Genomic DNA, 22726 nt, shown 5'->3' with positions numbered 1-22726 from the left:
AACACTTTACAAACCGGCGGTTTGGTTTTTACTTGCGTGGCCATGATTCCCTGCGATGGTCAGGTCTCAGGAGAAGATCCCTTGCTCCAATTACTGCTCAGCTTCTCAATTGGTAAATTTATGCTGCATTGTATGTTGCAACAAAATGGCCACCGCCAACAAAATGACGGCTACCGGCCTTGCATTCAGCGCACTCTCCTCCGGCCAGCTGCTCCCATGCAGCTGAAAAGGAAGGATAATCGAGGCCTCGATCCTTTCCAGCTCTCCCAATGCCCGCCTGTAGACCTGGCTCGAATTTCGGCGCCGTTTTCGCCACTCCAAGGCAAACCAAGAGGTTCTAATTGATTTTATTTGAAAAGAATTTAAAATAGCCAATTTTCCTAATTTAATTCAATATTTAGAAGAATCAACTCAAAACAAGTCTTTGTGGCAGACTGAGTTGAAAAAAACTGAGGCTCGGCCGGAGGAGGAAGGCGTGGCCAAATAAATTCCAACTCAGTGACATCAGAACAGACTGAAATTAACCCATGCTTGGACTCTCCAAGCAGTGCACAGGAAAAGGCTCTGATGAGGGCTCTGCATCAGAGGCAGAGAAAGGGCCATTTGGGAGGTACGTGCTACCTCCGGGGCCTCCAAAGTCGGACCTCAGCGAGGCAGAGGAACAGGGGGAGCCTGTTCCTAGTGTGCGCATGCACAGAGCTGCCAGAAGGCAAGGACAATTAAAACAAAAGGGATAACTCGGGAATAGGTCTTGGAGATGATTGGCCCCTCCCATAAGACTTAAAAGAGGAGCAAAGGCACATGGGCCTTTGCAGGAAGCAACGTTGTTAATTCTGTGCAGTTTAAAGTCTGAAGCTCTGTTTGATTCTGAACTCCGTGTGCCTTTGCCAATTAGGTCTTTGGCAGTGTGTCAAGGGAGATAAGGTGGGTGATTATCAGCCTTATCCCGAAGGACTCTTTACAACTATTTGGGACTCATCTGTGAATGAACAGAATCCACAGCTGTTAAAATAAAACAGGTTTTTGGGACTACTCATGTGTTTTACTGACTCAGGAAGCCTAGGTCAGAAAAAGGTATCGAGACAGAGAAGGTACACTTCCTCAATCCCAACAGACAGCATAGTATTATTGAAGTGCACCCATTCTGCTTGATCTCACTGGAGAGCCAGAAACAATTGGACATAAGCGAATTTAGCCATGGCCTATTTTATGAAGTGATTTATAGGTGATACCTTGAATTGCACCTGAAAGCCAACTAATCAGTTCAGCTCTGGGCAACATGGGCATAGTGTGGCATGCCCTTCATCACTACTTTCTAGACAAAGTGTACTTGCTTCATAGTTTTCAAGAAGAGCCCCACATAAAATGCATTGCAATAGTCCATTTGTAAAGTATTTAGGGCTTGAGGTACTATCTGAAGTGCCTCCTGATTCAAGAATGAATAGAACTGTACATTACTGTACATCAATGATGAGTCTGAGGGTGTTTCCTCCCCGCCCAAATCCAGAGAAGAATCTGCATAGCCTCTGGACATATCTTCTTGATGACAAGAGCTATTCACACTGAAAATAAATCACCTAATCATATGTGAAAGGGATCATTAAAAACATCTAGTCATACTTCCTGTTTTATTTATTTATTTTATTTTATTTTATTTATTTTATTTCAAATTTATATACCGCACCTTCTCCCAAGGGACTCAGGGCGGTGTACAGCCAGATAAAAACATACAATACTAACATTAAAAAACAATTAAAAGAATATACATTAATTTGGCCCGTTTAAAATGACAAACCAATTAAAAATTAAAAATATTTAAAAATATGTTAAGCCAACCCGGCTTGCTGAAAAAAGAAAGTTTTAAGGGCACGGCGGAAGGCACCGAGGTCTTGGATTCTCCTTATCTCTGGGGGCAACTGGTTCCATAGGGTAGGTGCCCCCACAGAGAAGGCCCTCCCCCTGGGGGTCACCAGCCTACATTGTTTGGCTGATGGCACCCCGAGGAGGCCCTCTCTGTGGAAGTGCACGGGTCGATGGGAGATTGTCGGTAGCAGCAGGCAGTCTCGAAGATAACTAGGTCCTATGCCATGGAGCGCTTTAAAGGTGGTAATCAACACCTTGAAGCACACCCAGAAGACCACTGGGAGCCAGTGCAGTTGCACACTGTGGGAATTTATGTGGGAATTCAAATTAAACAATCTGACAGAAAACTACAGGTAGTCCTTGCTTAATAATGGTAAATGGGGACCGATGACTCTGTCACTAAGTGATGTGATCGTAAAGCACATCATGTGTGTACTTATGAAAACTGCAGGCAATCCTGATGTGCCACGCAGGCTGCTGGCAAGCTGAGAGATGCGAAGATGAGCCTCCCTCAGCTGCCCTTTGCTCCGGCCCACCAACTCTCAGCTTTTCCACAGCTGATGCAGCGCATCCAAATCGTCTGCCTTCCCCCCGCCCCCCTAGGCCTCTGCCTCTAGCTGCTGCCGGTGCTGCCATGTAAAGATGAGCCTCCTGCTGCCTTCCACCACTCTGGCCCACCAACTCTTGTTTTTCCGCAGCCCACAGAGTACACTTGGATTGCGTGCCTCCCCCACCTCTGCCTCCTGCTTGGACAATTAATCAACTCACCTGTGCTACATGGGCTGCGGTTGCTGCCAGACACTGTCGACACACGCACGCTACCTCCTGTGCTAGCCACACCCACCCCCTTTGACGGGCTTATTTTTGAGGTAAGACTTATGTTAGGCACACACTTAAAAATCAGGCTAGGGCTTATTTTCGGGGTAGGTCTTATTTTTGGGGAAACACAGTATTACTACTAGAAAAGTTCTTCTAACTTACAATCAGAATTGGCCTTTTTGTAACACTTAAATAGAACGGACGTTGACTTACCTGAACATCCCTTTTCTGAGTGCTGCAACCACAATCCATAGCTAGGTTGTTCCTCATATTCCGACAGGAGCTGGGTGAAATATTCAAATACTTCCTCCTGATCACGCCTACTATCCCATGATTCTCCAGTCTTTCACGAAGGCGCGGTAAGGCTGTACAACCAAAGGTCAAAGGAAAACAGCAACGCAAGGTCCCACGTCCAACACTGGTGACAGAAAAAGAAGCAAAGGGGCAGGAAGCCCTAACCAAAATGACAAACACGGTGGGGATGGATTGTGGTCGCACCACTCAGAAAAGGGACGTTCAGGTAAGTCAACGTCCGTTTTCCTCAGCGTTGCTCCCACAATCCATAGCTGGGATATACCTAAGCTCAAACCCCTAGGGCGGGAGGCTGACTGCCCCCAGAAGCCCCATCCACATGCACACACTGCAAAACCCGGCGACCAAAGGAAGCCTCTGCCAAGGCGTAAGTATCAATCTTGTAGTGGCGAATGAATGGTGTAACCGATGACCAGGTCGCTGCCCGGCAAATTTCCGCCACTGAAGCTTGCATCGCCCAGGCTGCCGAGGTGGCCGCGCTACGGGTGGAATGCAGCAAAATCCTGCCTGGAAATGGCGTAGCGCTCAATTCATACGCCATAGAGATACAGGCCTTAATCCACCGACCAACTGTGGAGGCCGAAATCTTCTGGCCCATAGAGGCCGGATGAAAAGAAACCAAGAGAGCTTTAGTCCTGCGAAACTTGGCAGTCCTACGAATGTAGTGTCGAAGAGTACGACGAACATCAAGCATGTGCCAACGCTGCTCCCTGTGGTCATGAGGCGATGGGCAAAAATCCGGCAAGATGAGCTCCTGGGCCCGGTGAAACCAGGAGTTCACCTTGGGAGTAAAAGAAGGGTCCAGACGCAAAATGACCATGCTGTCCCAAAAAATGCAAAGGTCCTTCCTGATTGATAGAGCAGCGAGCTCTGACACCCTCCTGGTGGAAGTTATAGCAAGCAGGAAGGTTACTTTAAACGACAAAAGCTTCAGCGGAACCGACCCCAATGGTTCAAAAGGGGGAGATGTCAGCGTCTGTAACACCAGAGGGAGCCAGGCACCAATGACTCCTGCGCGCGGAGCCCCGCGGCCGTTGGAGTGAAGGTCGCTTCCGGTGATCTGTGGTGCGATGACAGGGGGGCGGTCAGACCCACCCCCGACACGTCCAGCATAGAGAGAGATACCCTCTTTGAGAGAATTAAGGGTTGACCAACCCCATCCAAATTGTCAGCAGCCGGGTCTGAGGGAGGCTGTGTGATCACGGTAGAAGTAGATGGGGAGGCTGATCTCTGTGCCTTATCACAAATGTGTTCGAGAGCCTTGTGCCGTCTCAAAGCATCCCTGTCCTGGCTAGAGATCACCTTAGCCTGGTGGGTTTTGCTGCTGGTCAAATCGACCGCTTCCCCGATGCTGCCTTGTGGTGCTTGGTGGACCTGTGAGGTGGACTAGCCTCTGACTCAAGGTTTGATGAAAGGGGCGAGTCAGCCATTTCAAACAAATGACGCGGCAGTCGAGTACTCAGGCCCCTAGCACGGCTCAATGAAATAAAGTCAAGCACTAGGGCTGTAGCCCAAGGTGCGCGCATTTGGTGATGAAAACCACGATAGTCATGATAGCAGGAGACCGACCACTGTGGGCACAGACTCTCACAGGCAGGTTCTGGCAGAATAAAGTCCCAAATAATGGTTCAAAATGGCGGCCACTGACAGAGGATGACACAAAATGGCAGCCGCCAACAAAGTATGGTCCAAAATGGCAGCCGCTACCGCGTTGCTCCAAGATGGCTGCCGCAAGACGAGCCCAGGGCCAAAATGGCGGTCGTCAGTAGTAGAGGTCCTGAAAATGGCGGCCGCACACTGTAGACTTCGCAAATCAGTGGCCCGAGGGTCTGCTAAGATGGTAAAGCGGTGTGACCAGGAAGATGGATCAAGCATAATACCGCTGAAAGAAACTTCTCCAAGGCAGGTCTGACCTGATCGCCGCAAATTCGCCGCCACTGTCCTCCACGAACCTCAGAGTGTGCACGGAGACCGTGCTGCCGCTCCGGAGCCGCCTACTATGTGGGAGCAATCTGAAATGGCGGTGACGGCTTCAGAGGCTCGTCAAACCACCGGCGGCTAGATAAGGAGAGCCGGATCCGCCCCGAAGAGAACAGAACTCCAGAACTCCAATGGCTGCTCACCCGCTGAAGTGCGGGTGGCCCGGAGCCCCAGACACACCACGCGGTCTACAGTAATAATCTTCAGCTCTCTCTCGAATAAAACAAGAAATCAAAAATAAAGAAAAAGACTAAACGCACCTAGCCAAAGGAAACTGTCGGAATATGAGGAACAACCCAGCTATGGATTGTGGGAGCAGCGCTCAGGAAAAAATAGTTTGATCAGAAATGTTTTCAATATCTTTTCTGTGAGTTTCTTTCAGGGAAGCGCAAAACATTGATAACTGAACAAACTTAAATTCAAAACACTGCATTTTGAGATCAAAACAGTTCCAAAATGTTTGCAAACAGACAATTTCACAGTTGAAACAAGCTATTTACAACTCAGAATGAGGCGTTTCGAATCTGAAATAGCTCACATTCAAAACATTTTGCATACACACTCCTTTCAAATATTTTAAAATGTTTAATCATGATAACAAAATTTTTTCCATAGTCACCAGAAATTAAATCCCATTTGTTGGCATACTTCTTGTCCACTACTTGTCTCCTCTTCTCAAAACTCTCTCTTCCCAATTCTTTCAAACGCCATGTATATGCCAACAGCCCTTCACTAAAACTGTTCCAATTTGTCAGAATTTAATGTCCAGAGCTGATACAATACTTGAGAAATGGAGTAATACCAACACAGTATAAAATGAAATTATTATTTCCTGTAATTCAGAAACAATGCTTCTGTGGATGAACTAGCAATTATATCAAATTATTGTTTTACTTTCATTTTGCAACCAATCATTTATTCCAAGATCTTTTTCATTAACACTATTAATAAATCTAATAGGGTACTGTAGGGATCAGTCTTCTCCTCCATCTTATATGATATCTCCACGAAGCCACTAACGGAGCCAACCTGTTGGTTTGGGCTCCATTATTATTTATACTGTTAATACCTAGCTTTACTTGACCCAGGCCAAGATGGAGATGTTGTAGAAATCCCAATGCCTATAAGCAATTAAAGAGATTGCACGGGAGAAAAAGATTAGGACTAAATCCCAATTCAACAGAGTTGCTGTTGGTTTACAATTCCTATGGATCCATGGAGGTACCCTCTGTTGCTGTGAACAGGACTACATTTCCTCTGAAAAAATGTTGGTGTGCAATCTTGGTGTTCTCCTGGATTCAAAGCTCCTGCTGGCACAGCAAGTAGAAGCCATACCTCGTTCAAGTAGTTTTGGCAGATCAGCCAGCCTCACCACTTTAATAATGCTTCATTTAAAAAAAGTGCAAAATTTTAAAATGCCAAATATTTTACATCTCCATTTAGTATACCTAAAAACATGCTTGCATTATATACACTAATTTGTATAAGTCATTTTACTTCAAATAATGCCAACATAGTAAGCATTTATTAAACAGATAATTGGAGAAAGCACCAGTTTTGTTTAACATAGGTTCCTAATAAGAGATTGAGTAAATTCAGTCCACTGACATTCAATTTGTATAAGTTTTGATAAATGTCCTCACTGAATGACTATTAATAAATAAGTTCAAGAAATCATTCCAATCTACTCAAGAAGCAATTCATCATTTTAATGTGTTTTAGTCATGTCAAGGTATTACTTAGAACACAGCATGACAATTCTGTAATAAGACCAGCAATTCTTAATAATAATGCATCAAATCATTTTACTAGCATATAAAAACATGTAAAGTTAGTGCCACAGTTTGTAGCTATTCAGATTCTTAGTTTAATGCAGTTAAATTCAGTCTTCACCAGCTTCTTATAAATTAATAATATCCTGTGAGAAAGCCAGAAGATAATCTACACTAGCAAATGATTTTATTGGTTTATATTAAGTAAATTTCTTTTGATTGGAAAATGGTAAAAAAACCATGAAGAATACGAATCACACTTTTTTTTCACTCCTGAAATTGATTGCTCTGCCTATGATATGAGAATGAAATAAGTTTCCTTTTTCCAGTCTTTCCTTTTCTACTATATACACTGGACTGCCATTTAGCATACTTCAAGATAAAAATTTTCTATGAAAATGTGGATACTCCAAGGTACACTGTTGAACTGGCAAATATTGAGCAACTAATATTGCTGGAGATTTTCCATTAAAAGAAAAAGGTAACTAAGCAACCAAGCCTCCTCTAAATAAAGCAACATCTCAGCTAAATACATTACATCAAGCCAATACAGGTTAAATCTATATTACATTTGAATATAAAAATAAATTCCACATAATTAAAATTCTTTGCCTTGCAATATTTCACTGAAAAGATGAAGAAATATAGTAAGGAAAACAATAACTATAGAACAAAAAAGGGTAAGAAAACACATATAACAATTTTGTGACTCTGACTCTTTTATCTCTTTCAAGTACTAGTCCTCTGAATGGTATGATTAATGTTGTGAAACACATGTACAGATAGAAGATATTTATAGTTTGTAGTTACATTCCATATTCACCATAAGCTAAATAAATAAATAAATAAACTACCCATATTGGCTGGGGAGAAAATCCACCAAACTTAATATGAACTATTTTTAAATAAAAATACTTAGTTGTATTTTTAATTCAAAGAAAACTGTCATATTCAAAGCTTCAGGAAAATGCTAGATGATTCAAATGTATCAATTTCATATGCTTCACAACATAAGAACTAACATCTCTCTCCTTATCTGTTTTTAAGGGTTTTCATAGAAATAACTGACTGTATTTTATGTTAAAAGTTTTCTGCACAAGGATTGCTTTTTAAAAAATTGCAATTTTTAAAAATACGAATATAATGAAGCCAAATGAAAGAAAGCAATAGAGTTACACAACATATAAAGAGATTCCATGGGTACCATAGTTTATTTTTTCCTTCAGTCTCCAATTCAGGAGTTTTATTTCTCCATGGGGAGGGAAGGAGAAAAGACAACATGAACTTGCAAAGTGGCAACCCTGAGCTACCCAAACACCACAAGAGTCAAAGCTGGTTAGCATTTGGATGGGATACAACAGATTAGAATGGGATGTTTAAAAAAGGGAAAAAACATCCTGGAAGAAGACAGTGGCAAACTTCCACATTGTCAGTTCAACTTGTGAGACAGAATCAGTCAGAGCCAGGGAGATGCAAGTTACCCTTGGAAATGAAGCTTTTATTAGTTTTCATTTTGTTTTCATTTTGAGCATATCTTCCTATTTTTCCTCATCTTTCTAGTTAGCATCTAGGATCTTTACTTGCCAGAGTCTGGGGTCCTTCAGATACCTGTGCTATGTGCTGTCTACTAAAATTTATTTCTAGTTTAACGAAAAGAAAGACTAGGGGTGATATGATAGCAGTGTTCCAATATTTAAGGGGCCACCACAAAGAAGAGGAGGTCAACCTATTCTCCAAAGCACCAGAAGGCAAGACAAGAAACAATGGATGGAAACTAATTAAGGAGAGAAGCAACCTAGAACTAAGGACAGTGAGAACAATTAAACAATGGAATGACTTGTCTCCAGGTGCTCTGACACTGGAGGTTTTGAAAAAGAGATTGGACAATCATTTGTCTGAAATGGTATAGGGTTTCCTGCTTCAGCTGGTGTGTTTGTATGTGCGTTAGATAGAAGACCACCAAGGTCCGTTCCAATTCTGCTATTCTATGATATTTGCCATACATGGGCTTTTAGAAAGCTTCTCATCTGAATTACTCATAATTGGCTAACTCCCCAGGTCATTATGATTTGCCAGTACATTGGGACAGGGTATAGTTTTAACAGTACATTAGAGAGGGTATAGCTGACACGCTCTACTATATTTCTCTGACATTCCATCTGCCTTTTCTAGGCATTGCTACTGACCTCACTATGCGTCTTTTAGTTTTTAAAACATTTTTCTCCTCTTTCTCCTCCTTTAACTACCATCACTCCATAATTTTCCGCTGAACCCTTTTGAAAGCATATTTTGAAAAAAAAAATGATATGAATGTTCCCTAAAGAAAAATGGGGAAAAAGGGATACCTAGGTGTATTAGTTGCCATTCACCCTTTGTTTCCTAAGTGCCAAGAAAACTATAAGGCTTTATTCATGAAACTGCCAGGAACTTAGCTTGATGTGAAAAAAATCACCTTTTTCAGTAAGGTCCATTTTACCAAGAGATGAATGTAATTTGATACAACCTTTGATGACCCAGAAATGTTAATGTGCTGGTAATATTATATCATTAGTGAAATACGTCACTGTCATTTTTAAATATCTGAGATTTAATTAAAATTTTCTCAAGCACTGATCGAGGCATTGCTGATTAGGAAACCCGTGAAGGAAGTATCTTTAAAAAGTATTGAAGCCAACCAGTCTGGGGAATATGTTTCAGCTCTTTAATTTATATTTTTATTAACCAGAAACCAATCATCAAAATCCTTTATATACTCAAAAGTTCAGAAGATTTAGTGTGCAAGCATAGGACGAATAGATATTAAGAGGAAAGTGTGATGAAATGTTGTCCTGATTCCTAGGAGGGAAGGAAGACATTCCCTCTCTCCTGGGAATCCAGAAAACATTCCATCACAGAAACAGACAATTCAACAGTGAGTAATTATGAAATATGTCACTTCCTGGTTGTAGAGACTCAAAGTACTTTGTTATAAGAAACTATGTCAAGCAAAAACAGTACACTTCCATATCACCAGCAGGAATTGAATACTTGCACCACTTTTACATGCTAGCTATTGGATGATCATATAGGTAGAGGTAAAAGGTCAGTACTTTGTTTCAGTTAAACATTCTGCTCAGTTGGCATTTGACAAATGCAAGCATAATCTCAAAATTTCAAAATTTCAAACTTTCAGATCAGAGATTGTAGCTGACTGCTTACAAAAAAAAATTCAAAAAGTTCTCATCAGGAATGATTAGGTGAGCTGCCCTCATCAGTAATCAGTTTTAGAATAATCCAAGGTTCATGAATGAGGACTATTTTCCTAAGGAGGCAAGCAACTACTGCAGATCCAATATTAGATTACCTTTAATTCATATTTGAAACTGGAATAATTTTTTGTCCCCACAGCGCCTAAATTTTCAGAAAATATTTTAAACTGACACTAGTGCTTAATTATAGTCAATAAAAACCTAGGTTTTCTATTTACAATCTTTGGACTATCTTATAAGGAAAAGGATTGGGAAATCTATATCTATCATGCAAATTCTATTTTTACTTCTATTCTACCATTACATTATCCTGTCAACTAAAATATAGTGCCTATTCTATTATAGATGGCACAATCCAAAAATGTTACCATTGATATATAATTGGGGTTTTTTTTTGTGATAACGTTTGATTATGTTTTGAAACAAACATATAGTTCTACTTTAAATCTAACTTTGCTGCTGGCTGATTTTTTTATTTTATTTGCATAATAGGGTTCAATTCCTGGGCATTCAAAGATATCTCTCTTTCTTGGGGTAGGGGTGGGGGTATCCATCCTCTTCTTCCAGAATGTTCTTTTTATTAGACTTCCCATTCTGGCCTTAATATTTCCTGGAGATTTCTAAGTCCTGTTTAGCTTTTCAATCTTAGCTAAATCAGATAGGTGTTGCCACATGCTGGACTACAATTATGTTAAAAGCAGCTTTGATTGTTTTACCCTAGGATACATCTGTAACTCTTGTCCTATTCGCAATTGAAAAAAGGGAGGTAGGCTGAGACTTGAGGAAATAGACAAATTAAGTCAAAAGCTTATGAGTCTGCCATGTATATTCTAGTCTTTTTGATGGCTGTTCATGCCCATCTGGAATGACCGTGTAATAGTGGTTTGACAATCAATAATTGTTTTATAAAGTATTCATTTTGTTCACTACTTCAGACCTCTTTCAAGTAAGGAAGAGGCTAGCTTTTAAAATAAATGATACAGAATAAATGGATTTCTATTAGTTGCCTGAACATTTTCTAAATGGAAATTGATTGATTAATTCAAGCTAATAAATAAAATTAGCTAAAACTCCTCCTAGACTACATTTCAAAAATTACCATTGCTGGGTTACGTCACAGTGACAGCCCAAACTGCAAATGGCTCAAATTTACTGTACAATATAGAGAAAATATGTCTCTCCTTCACCTGGTCACTTTCCTCCTGTGCATTACACATTACACTTTGCGATTCCTGCCTCTATCACCACCACCTCCTCTTCAGGATTCTTTTAGAATACTGCCTATGTTTTACTTCAACCACTATGATTCTGACCAGTCTCCTTCATACTGCTATGGTTCTTTCATTTCACAGCGTACAGACTTCAAATTATGCAAGGCTGTGTTGAGTTTTATTGGGAGTTTCACTTCTTTTCTGAGCTGAAAGAAGAGCACTTGCCACAATCTTTGCTGTTACCCTTTTCTCTTCCTACTCTACAGTAAAGTAATGGCAACTGCCAATGATAGCTCCAGCTTTTACCTCATCACATGTAATGGTGGTCAAATGGCAGTAACCACAAAAAGTGTGGTGGCAATTCCCTTATACAGTATTGGCTATCAGGAATTAAATAGAAGGTAAATTAATAACTAATGGTAATGAAGGGAAAGTAACCTGCCCTTTCTACCTCAGAATTTCAGATGCTTGCATGGTTAAATATGAGAAACTTAACACTTCAGCCTGCACACGACGTTACATAAGGAGAATGTTCTGGTTGCTGCTGTAGTAACCTACAGGTTTCTGGGGAGACAGCAAAGGGAACTGTGTAATTTGCTAGCCCCATTATCATAGACATTGCCTCCCATTGGGAAATGCAAGAGTGCCTTCCATTAAAAACACTGTTCTCCTGGCCTTAACAAGCACCTGCTTTTTTGGAGTACCATCTATTTTAAATATGACAAAAACTCTTAGACCTTCATGCTGACTTAGTTACTTATTTGGTTTTACTCATTTTCTTGAATCCAGTTCTTCAGAGACACTGGTTACATATTCTATCAACAGCAAACTTCCTATCTTGTAACTGTCAAGTGTTCTGAACAATCAACCCTGCTGAAATCAGAGAACTTGTGCCTCAAGTCATAGTAGCTTCATTTTTCATGCATCCACAATTAAGAACAATACTAAATAAAATGCAACATCAAAAGCATCATTAATACAGTCCAATTTAAGTAAAATAATAAGACTGAATGATTACTGAACAGCACAATACCGTAACAAAAATGGGTTGATCTTTAGTTTAGTTAATTTCTTTAGTTCATGTAAATTTAGTTTAGAATGTAAATATAGCAAGTCACTGGATTAAGAATCAGTTCTGTTGCTAAGTCTATCCTTAGGTTGAATCTGTATGTAAGTTTATTTAATCAAATGTCTGTCTCACTATGTAATCAGAAAAAACTGGGAACATGACGCTACTCAAAATGGTGGATCCTTGTCTCCTTCCTTAAGCAGAGGAGCTGCTGAAACTGCACAATACTTTCAGGAACTACTAAAAACAGGCTATGCAATATATTTTAAAAACACATACTACTTTGGGACACTCATGGAAGCATTGTGTAACTTCAGTGGTTCTTTGGGTCTGGGGTGAGGAAAATGGCGTGCACTATTTTGAGATAGATCGCATTGCCAGTTGGGCACCCACCATTTTCAGTTGGACCTTGTTGTCAGTCAGTCATGTGCCATTTTGAGTACTGCAGGCAGCCTATTTGTAACTAGGAGTTTTTCCCAAGTGAGAGATTTGTAACTTGCAGACTTCCTGTATATATTGCATATACTGTTAGATATTATATAAACGTTATATTTCATCATGCTTTTTTCTGCATTATACATTATAAACAGAGCAATAAATAGCAACACACATACAACCTTCTGTCAAAAAATGCAATCCTTCCAACTTAAAAGAAATTAGGAATTTAACACTGTCACGTTTACTGCATTCCTTTAGTATAGAGAGCACCATTCAAATTAACTTAAATCTACAACTACAAAAGCTTATTGTTATAGAATTTATGTACAATTGTTATCTTTATTCCATTACATTCTTCATTAGCCTTGCTTTTCTCTGTATTTCATAGCCTCCCAACTTTTTTTAATATAACACTAATAAGATCTCTAAGAGTTATTGTATTTCAAGTAAAACCAACAATTCAGAGAAGATAGATGGTTAAGAAATATGAAATATAAACTTTTGCATAAAATTTAAAAAATAAGACAAAGGTTAGCATTGGTAATATGAATAAAAAGTAGAAGAATAGGAATATGCAATTTTGGAAAACAAATTAAGAAAATATGGATAGCCACTTCCCAATCAGATTAGTGCAAGGAACCCTACATGGGGCCGTCCTGAAGACTATCTGTGAGCTGTTAAAGATTCAAACTGTGCATGTAGTTCTGAGCACCCATAGTTCATCTGTATTACACAGCTATTGTGCAAGTTGCACTGGCTTCTAGTTGTAATTCAAAGTCCTGGTTATCATCTTTGGGAGGGACAGGTTATTTGTAGGGCTGCCCCTCCCTGAGCATATCTGCCCATCCTACTAGGTTAGATAGGATAGGCCTATGCCCGTGATGGCGAACGTAGGTGAAGGTGAACATAGAATGAAGGTGGCACACAAAGCCCTCTGTGGGCAAGCGTACCGTCACCCAAGCTCAGCCAGCTGGTCGTTGGGTTTCCGAGGTGTGCATGCACGCTGGCCAGCTGGTCGTCGGGTTTCTGGTGCTCTGGCGTGCATATGCCTTCCAGTTTGGGCACTCTGTGCCTAAAAGGTTCGCCATCTCTTCCCTATGCTATAGGTCCATTCCCTGAAATATTGTCATCTAGCGGGATCTTGGAGGCATGCCTTTTCTATAGCTTCCCTAGCTCTTTGGAACAATCTCCCACCTGTGATAATAGTGACTCTGGGTGGTTTACAATTGTTAAAACATTTAAACAGAGAATACAAGAAAGAGAATAGTGCAAGACAAAGGAACAATGATGGCAAAGAAAATAAACCCAGAGGTGAACAGAAAGGGGCATCAATTGCAAAGAGACAGGCTTTTAAGGCCCTTCAAGATATTACTAGGGTAAAAAATGTTTGAATTTCGTGGGGAACCTCATTCCAGAGAGTAAGTGCTACTAAAGTGTGCTTCTGGAATTCTGATAAGGGGCATTGTGTAACTGATGGAACCCAAACAGCACTAACCCTGAATTACTTGGGTAGATACGATGGGAGATAAACCCTCAAATAACCAGGCCCTAGGCCATATAGGGTTTATAGGTACCGTGTTTCCCCAAAAATAAGACCTAGTCTTATTTTCTTTTGGGCTTGAAAATAATCATTTGGACTTATTTTGTGGGAGATCTCTTTTTTTAAGTACAGGAGGCGGCGAACGGGGGAGGCAACGGGAGTACGAATGTAGCTACCACTGGCCCCGCCCTCTCCATCTCACTGTCTGCTTGCCCTTGGCTGCAATGGGCCAAACTCTTGGCATGACCCGGCCTCCACTTGCCCTGCCCACTGGTCCAACTTTTGCCAGGACACTTATCGGCCATGGCGCCTCATGAGGGCTTTTTGCCCTCTTGGGAGGGCAGTGGAGGCCATGGCGTGCCAAGAACTTGGCCCATTTGAGGCTGCAGGTAAGCAGACAGTGGGATGGAGAGGGCGGAGTCGGTGGTAGCTTCCCATACAATTTTTGTCCAAATGGAGATGAAGCTTTATCTGCTTGCAAAGGAGACGGTTTGAAATGAATCTTTGAGTCTCTGTCATTTCTCCATCCAGGCGAAAAGTTCTGCTGTGAGCAGGTCCACCAGCGCTACGAGCCTCGCAGCGTTCTGCCGCAAGAGTCTCCACTGGCACAATGAGCCTCCACTGGCATGACATAGTAAGTGCGTGCAGAGTGCATGGGGCACTTCCATCCACCCAGCCCCGCCCTAGCTTGATTTTTACACCTGCGCCTTACCACACTCATACAGCCAGATATGGGCAGGGCTTAACTAGGGCTTATTTTTGAGGTAGGGCTTACATTAGGTGCAGGTGTGAAAATCGGGCTAAGGCTGGTTTTCAGGGTAGGTCGTATTTTCAGGGGGAAACGGTAGCAACCAGAACCTTGAATTACATCCAATGTGCCTCTACTTTGAGCCTTTCAGAAGACAGTGAAGATCTGGTTCTTCTCCCAAACATATGACTAGGATGGAGTTTGGGGGGGGGGGAGAGAAAGGGAGAAAAGTTTAGTTCTAATGGTTGCTATGTTGCCTTTGTGGGAAGGGTATGTCGTTTTATTGGTTTTGCTGTGAATTGTGAATTGCCTAGGATTACTATATGAGATTGATAGCCACACAGATTCTTCAAATAAAATTTGGAATTTCACATTCTGTGAAGAACTCTCTGGATCTTTCAAGTTTGGGGTTTCACAAAGAGAATTATTTTATATAAATTGGAAAAAAATATATACTTCTGATATTGAAGTATAGATTGAAAATAAATGTTCTATATCAATTTTTGGAGTATTTTTATATTCTAAAATGAGAAGATGGAGTAATATGTTGTTATATGATCTATGTTTAATAAATTCAAGAATTGAATTACTTTTATATGAATATTATACGAATTCCCTTTCCCCTTCTTTTGTCTTTATTGTTCCCCCTTTGGTTTTAGTTTATTTTCCCATCAGCTGGGAAGACTTATCAAAAATCACAATAAAATTTACCCCATGCTATAATCTAAGATAAAATAGATATAAAATATTTTACTAATGGTATATAACTCCATTAATTGCAAAAATAAACAAATAAAATGAAAATGTTTGAAGTGCCATTATGCAAAATGAATATTTTATAATAAGTAAATAACTTTTATTTAAGATGGCATAATTAACTTATTTCTATACATTTAATTAATTTTAAATTTTATAATTAAAATGTTTTACTTGATCTTAGTCCTTGAAATATATGTATACTGTACTTTTGTTGTACTATCACTGATTACTTTTATTTTTTTTATTCAATAAAGAATGTATAAATTCATATACCTATATATAATTTTGTATTTTGAAATCCAAATCAGTGTCCATTTTTTTAGCAATACTGATTCTACAATTTTCTGATGATAGAACTCCTTGTTACTCCAAAGATACTCCCAGTTCTCCTCTATAATTTCAGTAGGTGGCAGCACCTGGTTAGGCTCAAAAGCTAAGCTGGGTTTGGCCTGGTCAATACTTCAGTCAAATGTCCATGAATCAATCTGAAGATTTTTCTTATTCCATTTCTTTTCTCTTTTTTTTGCATCACCTTAGAATTCCATATGCCCTGATTTATTCTCACAATATTTTTTACTTCACCATATATATTAGTTTGTAATCAATTAAACATATCAAAAACTTCAAACTGTCACTAAGAGTATCTAAACTATGGTAATCCTCTGAACAGGAAATGTTATTATTATTGCAGTTAAGGAGGAGCCCATGTCAATAGATCATTATTGCTTTACTTTTCTGTATTGACTTGAAAATTCTAAAATGTAAACATTCAAATCCAAATCTAGATACAAAATTTAGTTATAGATCTCTGCATTCTTCCCCTCAGCTACTTTGCATTTCCAATTAGCCTAACCATAAATGTCTTAGAAGCTCAATTTCTCAGACATCTCCTTTCTCCCCCAACCATAATTCTCATTATAGCATCCAACTACCAGTCCATACATAGACTAATCTCTCCTATTCTCTTCTCTTCTTAAATGGCCTTTTCCCATTCCATTTAATCTTCCCCCTTTCTCTCTATTTCTGTCATTTCTCATATCCTATATCTATTTTCCATTGAGTTCAGTGGCAACTGCACACATTTTAGCTTTCACTCTTAAGGCTAGTTATAACAGCCTGACAAAGAGACATGAATGATACAATTCTTTCAAAAAAAAAAAAAAGAATTAATGCTCTCCAATCCCAACTGGATAGCCTCTCCTGACACTTAACTGAATAGGTAATTGAACTACAATCAACATAACCCAACCAATGTATCTTGGTAGAATTTTCTTTTTTTAATTTTAGAGGTACATTAAAAATAACACCTTGTGATGAATGATAAAAACTGACTGAGAAACTGCTTGGATTATTACACTTTTAGTATTATATCTACTATGATGATATTATTCCCTATGATAAAAAGAATAGTTTGCTATATTACAGATTACAAATACAAGAATGTATTTTACCTTTCAGTACAGAGACATTCTTATTCGATTGTTCATATATACAAATCTTATTTTCAGATCATTTTCCTCAAGCATTCTGGGGGAAATTCTATTTCATATATCATAGGAATAGGAATTCACAAGTATTACTTTAAATGCAATATTTAAATAAAGAGAGCAATTTAAAATTAAATATATTCTGTACTTAGGAACTTTATTAATGATCCTACAAAAAGGATCTAAGACTGCCTTTGAGTCACAAGGATCTAAGGAGGAAAAAAGAAAGGAGGATTGATGCTACCTTAATGCCAAAATAAACTGGTTGGAGTAACTAATGTGTATAGGGAGGTTTGAGGAGTCCTAGGATGTTACAAGATATACAGAGTTTTATCTGACCTTTGCAGGTTCCATAATTGTTGTAACCTTACCAGAGGATGGTTAAAGGGAAAAATCAAATCATCTGGGAAAGGGGAGGGTGATACATACATTTAACAGTGCAGTGCAATGACTTAGTACTATGTTAAATACATTTCTACCCTCAGCTAATTTCCCAGTTATAGAGTATATTTCATCTGATTGCACATGTTAAATTGCAATCATTCAGTTTAAGTACTCTTGTTCCTGGGATTATATTAGATCAGACTGCTACATATGCCACCTTGAGCTGAGAAATGACAACATATAGATGCAACATTTTTAAAATTTATAAAAATATTTGGGTACTTAAAAGACCTTAGTAATCACTGCAGTTGAAAAAGCTTCAAGGTTCTAAATTCTTTTTTTTTAAATATATTTTATCTCATTTTAGTAATGCTTAGTCTTTAGCAGACAGAAAGAACATACTGTTTGCCAAATCTTTTGCTTCCCTTTACTAATTCTATATAACTATTATAAACATCCATTTAAATGTGCTGGCACTTGTGATCCTTCCTCAGAAGACAAACATATCAATTATAAAACCTTATGTGAAAGAAGAATCCAGAATATATCATTAACAAAACACATTGCTCTATTCCCATTATCACTATGTATTGAGCAAAGCAGATATACCTCTAAATTTTATTTTCAATAAAAATAGTTATCCATAAATGCTATTTAGTATGTGACACTGCAAACCTTTTAAAGCTTTAAAATATAATCACTTTATCAAAATTACTGCAATACCGGCTGAGATGCAGAACATCCTGTCTAACTTTTCTGAGTAGATACCTTTTAATTAAATGTAATAGCCAATTCACCATGTCCTATTTATAAAAACTGCCCCAAACATGTCAGAACAGCAGCCTATATGATATGTTCTGGGACTTGCTTTGGCAGCTACTGCTGTAGTTTCTTCATTATTGAAGCATTGTAATTATTTCCTTTCATCTGCCAGGCTTTTTTTTTTAAAGACAAACAGAAAAAGTCTACTTTTAGACCATGTCCAGACACGTAGATTATTCCCCTTTACCTACAGCTAAACTATTCTGCTTCAAACTTTTCAACATGTTTTTATCTCCTCCAACCTAAGATATTGAACCAAACACCCCCCCCACCCACATATCAAATTAACTGGTGTTGGCAGCTCAAATAGATGAACAGCCATAATCCACAGAGTTATTAGATGCAAACCTGAAAAAAAGATATCTTGGCAATTGTTCTGTCCCACTGCTCTTCAATGTGATTTCAAATAGTAATTGACACACCCAGTAATTTAGCTGTACCAGACAGTTCTCTCTGGCCCATCTACACAGCTTCTCTATTGGTTAATCTGATAGGTAATAAGAGGTGGGGGTACTTGCATTTTAGTATTAACAAGAAGAGGTTCTAATGCTCTGTAAGCGTTCCACAATACCACCACCAGATTAATTTTCTGACAATGGCATTTAATATAAGAAAGGCATAAAACATTCCTTAGCACAATGCAGATTTAATGTTTTCCCTCAATCCACTCTCTCTGAATCTCCCACAGTTTCCCCAGCACTTAAGTTTCCAAAGCTCTGCTTCGAAACATGTAAAAGAATGCTACAGCACTAACCTGGATTTCATTAGAATAAAACTTGGCATAAATACGTTTGAAAGAGAGGGGTTAAGCAAGCTGTACCCTTGCTAAGGGGGATAGGCCACACAGCAATCATTTTTGCCTTCAAAACCAGTCTTCAAATAGTAGAGCACTGTCACTAGAATCTAATCTGATCCTACGTAATGCATGTAGTACAGACAGTGCTCCCACACATTCTCTGCAGTAGTCAGGCAGAGATGCTGGCTGCTAGATAGATGGTCCGGTGACCTTTGAAAGCTTGGACAAGAGGAACCGATCTATTGCAGCTGGCTTTCAAGGCATTCCTCACATTCCTGCCCTATCTCAAAGCTCCAGGAACAAACAAGAGTCTCCCCCTCCCCAACCAATAAAACTCACAGGCACACACCTGCCTCTTAATCTATCCAGAGCACCACCAGCTTCCATACACACACATACAGCTGTATTACACTCCTCAAATATGTAGCCAGAGCTAGATTACCCCCTTGCTCTTTTTGCCTTCTTCCTACAGGGCAACTGCAGAGGGACAGTAGTTGAGGTCTACTGAGAGAAGACATGCTAAAAGCTCTCTGTGGATTTGCTCCCCCAACCGGCTTGCAAGTAGCTCTAACAAGCAAATGAGAGAAAATACAAGACTGGGCAAGGTTGAGTGAGGAGAGGCTCAGCAGGTTAAGAGGGAAGGAATCAGAGGGCCAAAAAAAGGGGGGAAACTCGCTAATAGGGAATCAAGACGACTGGAATAAGCTCCTTTAAGAAAGAAAAAGACTAAAGAAGCAGAACATTTCTACAGTGGCAACCTGGGAGAAGACAGAGATGAAGGAAGGAGCAGAGCTTGTAAAAGCATTTAAGAGACATGCAAATAGCCAGGGAAAAACTGAAAGGATTTTTATGTAGTAACATGGGAGGTTTAAGAAATGGAAAAAAAAAACACAAACTAGAGAGTAAACTAACAAAATGCAATATTTGTAAGATAAAGAGTGACCATTTTCACAGAAATAAGCTATTCATTTTAATTCAAGGACAAAGCTAAAAAGGGGAGCAATGCATTTAAGATACTGTTCCCTGGGTGAAGGGCATTAGGCAAGCCTCAAAGAGAAGGGACAGGAAGCTTTAGAAGACATAAATAATACTATATAAATAATACTATATAAAAATGTAGAGTTTTTAAGGAGGCAGCTTTGGACAATTCTGAGGAACAGCATTTAAGGGCAAAGGTAGAAAAAAGGCAAAGTAAAATGGCCAAGTAAAAGCTAAGAGAAAGGTACAGTATTTTATTTAACACAGGCATCCAAATATACAAGGGCAAAGGAGACAAGGACTGGGAAATCTGCAATAAAGGAAGTTGATTTTAAAAAAAGGGGGGGGGAAGAGTATTTAGGTGGAGCCCCTTTACAGAAACAGGGAGAAGACAGAAGAAAGACAAATATTTAGAGTGTAAAGCAGATTTATCATTTTGACACAGAAGGAAAAAAGATACGGAGAGGATGCACTACTGTGTGAAGGAAGAATTTTTATTTTTTATTTTAAAAGGGGGGGGGGAACACCCAAAAACTAAAACTGCAACCGCGAGAGAGGGACTGAAACAGATAAGTAATGCGCAGGCGAGCAAAGGAAGGTAGTGACTAAAGGGGAAAAAATAAGAAAGAAGTAATGTGCTTCATTAGAGACAAGGCACGATTATTGGGAGTTAGACAAGTTTCTTTTAAAAGTGGGGGGCGACAGAGACCCGAGAGAGGCAGAGCAAGACGGGAAGGAAAAGTTAGCAGGAGGCGAGAGGAGGGAGCAGCTAATCCATCCAAGCAGGAGGAAGTGGAGGGGCAGGTAAAAAGCAAGGAAAAGAGCGGCGGGGACCGGACGGGAGGGAGGCAGGATAAAAAAATAAATAAAAAAAAAGACTCCCACCTCCACAGCGGGATCTCCGGCAGGCCGTTCCCTCCAAGCCCCCCGCTGCTCTTCGTCCACCGCAGCCTCTCCGGTGCGGAGCTATCGGCTCTTTTCTCTCCGCTTGGGGAAAGAGAAGAGACGCCGGGAAGGGTCACTCACCGCCTTGGCTGAGCCAGGAGCCCTCCCCCGCCGGCGCTGGGTCTTCGTGGGCGCGGAGGGGCCGCGGCCGCCCCGCCGGGAAGGGCCCTACCCCGGGGTGTCCATGGTAGGCAGACTAACGTGCCACAGCCGAGCAGCACAAATTCTTCTTCTTCCTCCTCCTCCTCCTCCTCCCTCGCAGGCTCTCCTCCCGCTTCTTCCCGCCCCTCGCAACCCTCCTCCCCCCTCCTCCCGCTTCCCCTCGTCAGACGTCAACAAGGCGCCCTGCCCTATGCCTCGCTCAGATTGGCGGAGCGCGCCACAGCTCGGATCCCCATTGGGCGCGGCCTCCTGTTAAACTGGCCAATGGCTGCCGCACCTGCGGTTGCTAAGGTTACCGATGCTGCGAAGAGACCGGCCGAGGGGTAGGGGAGCTGCAATTCCTTCAGGCGAAGCGGGGTATTTGCGTCTTTTCTTGGGGGCGGGTAGAGGGGGGACGACGACGACGACGACGACGACGAGGGGTCGGTGTGTTTTGTTGTGTACGTGTGTGCGAGGGACACCGGGAAGGACTAAGGTGTGGATGGAGATGGAATGGGAGGTACAGGCAAATAGCTATATGGTATAGGAAGGGGAGGATCCTATAGAAGCACTGGGGGAGACAAACTTGATTTTAGCGCATCTGTGCCCTAAGTAAACCCCACTGGTTTTACTGAGATTTGCTCTTTAGCAAATAACGCCAGTGGAATTGTAGTGTTTTTTTTTTCTTTTTAGCTCTCTCTCTTGATATAACATTCTAGCTTCCAGAAATATTTTTTTTAAACCTAAGACACATTCCTTCCTAATTGTTATAGGGAGAAAGAGGGGGGGCAAAAATGGCTTTATCATAGGGAACTAAACTTAGTTTTTGGGGATTCCCTTAATTGCTAAAAATTTGTACGGCTGCTTTTCAACAGAAATGTGTAATGAATGTTTACCGCAACAACTTCATCACTTTTTATTCTTAGTTGGCAATATCCTAATAAGACAGGTTTGCCATCTTACAGTTCAGCCTTTTAATATATATTGAAATTAGTTTAATTATTGTTGCTGTGGAGTTAATAGATGTCATTTTGAATGCATGTATTGCAGGGTAAATGTATATGGATGCAATAAATCATTCATTCTTATTTTCTTTAATTTCCTCGGTACTGACTCTTAAAAAACATATTCCTGAGACATTCTGTTGCAAATGAATCAACTCTCAAGTGCAGATTTTGAGCATATTGAATCTTTTAGTTCTAATTATATCGCAATTATTGTGAAAAGCTCATTATTAAGTGGGCAACTATATAACAGTTATACTGTATGTGTGAAGGATAATTGCATATATGGATACTTAACAGGTCATCTAAGATGTTGGAACAGTATTTCACAGGGTGCTTGCTAATAAGATATCTTCAGCTTATAAGAATATTAGCATGTGATAGGACAATTATGAAGCAAGATTTTAAAT

General features: G+C 40.1%; 2 protein-coding genes across 21 annotated transcripts in view; one reads left to right on the top strand and one right to left on the bottom strand.

Annotated features, from left to right (window-relative positions):
* PKP4 (plakophilin 4) overlaps positions 1-21508 on the bottom strand; it is a 169086-nt gene extending 147578 nt beyond the window's left edge. For 4 of the 16 annotated variants that reach the window (XM_034425615.3, XM_034425643.3, XM_034425634.3 and 1 more), the window contains exon 1: positions 21253-21508. The gene's annotated coding sequence lies outside the window, so the exon portion shown is untranslated. Of the gene's footprint in view, positions 1-21111 lie in introns of all 16 variants that reach the window. The other 12 variants (XM_034425625.3, XM_087881901.1, XM_087881899.1 and 9 more) reach the window with 10 other exon arrangements.
* A 26-nt stretch (positions 21509-21534) lies between these two features.
* Positions 21535-22726, top strand: part of CCDC148 (coiled-coil domain containing 148) — a 172466-nt gene continuing 171274 nt past the window's right edge. For 2 of the 5 annotated variants that reach the window (XM_060687972.2, XM_060687973.2), the window contains exon 1: positions 21615-21690. The gene's annotated coding sequence lies outside the window, so the exon portion shown is untranslated. Of the gene's footprint in view, positions 21691-22726 lie in introns of all 5 variants that reach the window. The other 3 variants (XM_060687976.2, XM_060687975.2, XM_087881898.1) reach the window with 3 other exon arrangements.

Source organism: Pantherophis guttatus, chromosome 1 (genome assembly GCF_059756535.1).
Source record: "Pantherophis guttatus breed Tessera chromosome 1, ASM5975653v1, whole genome shotgun sequence".
Classification (NCBI taxonomy): domain Eukaryota; kingdom Metazoa; phylum Chordata; class Lepidosauria; order Squamata; family Colubridae; genus Pantherophis; species Pantherophis guttatus.
The sequence above is the reverse complement of the archived record's forward strand: the minus strand, read 5'-3'. Positions and strand labels throughout refer to the sequence as shown.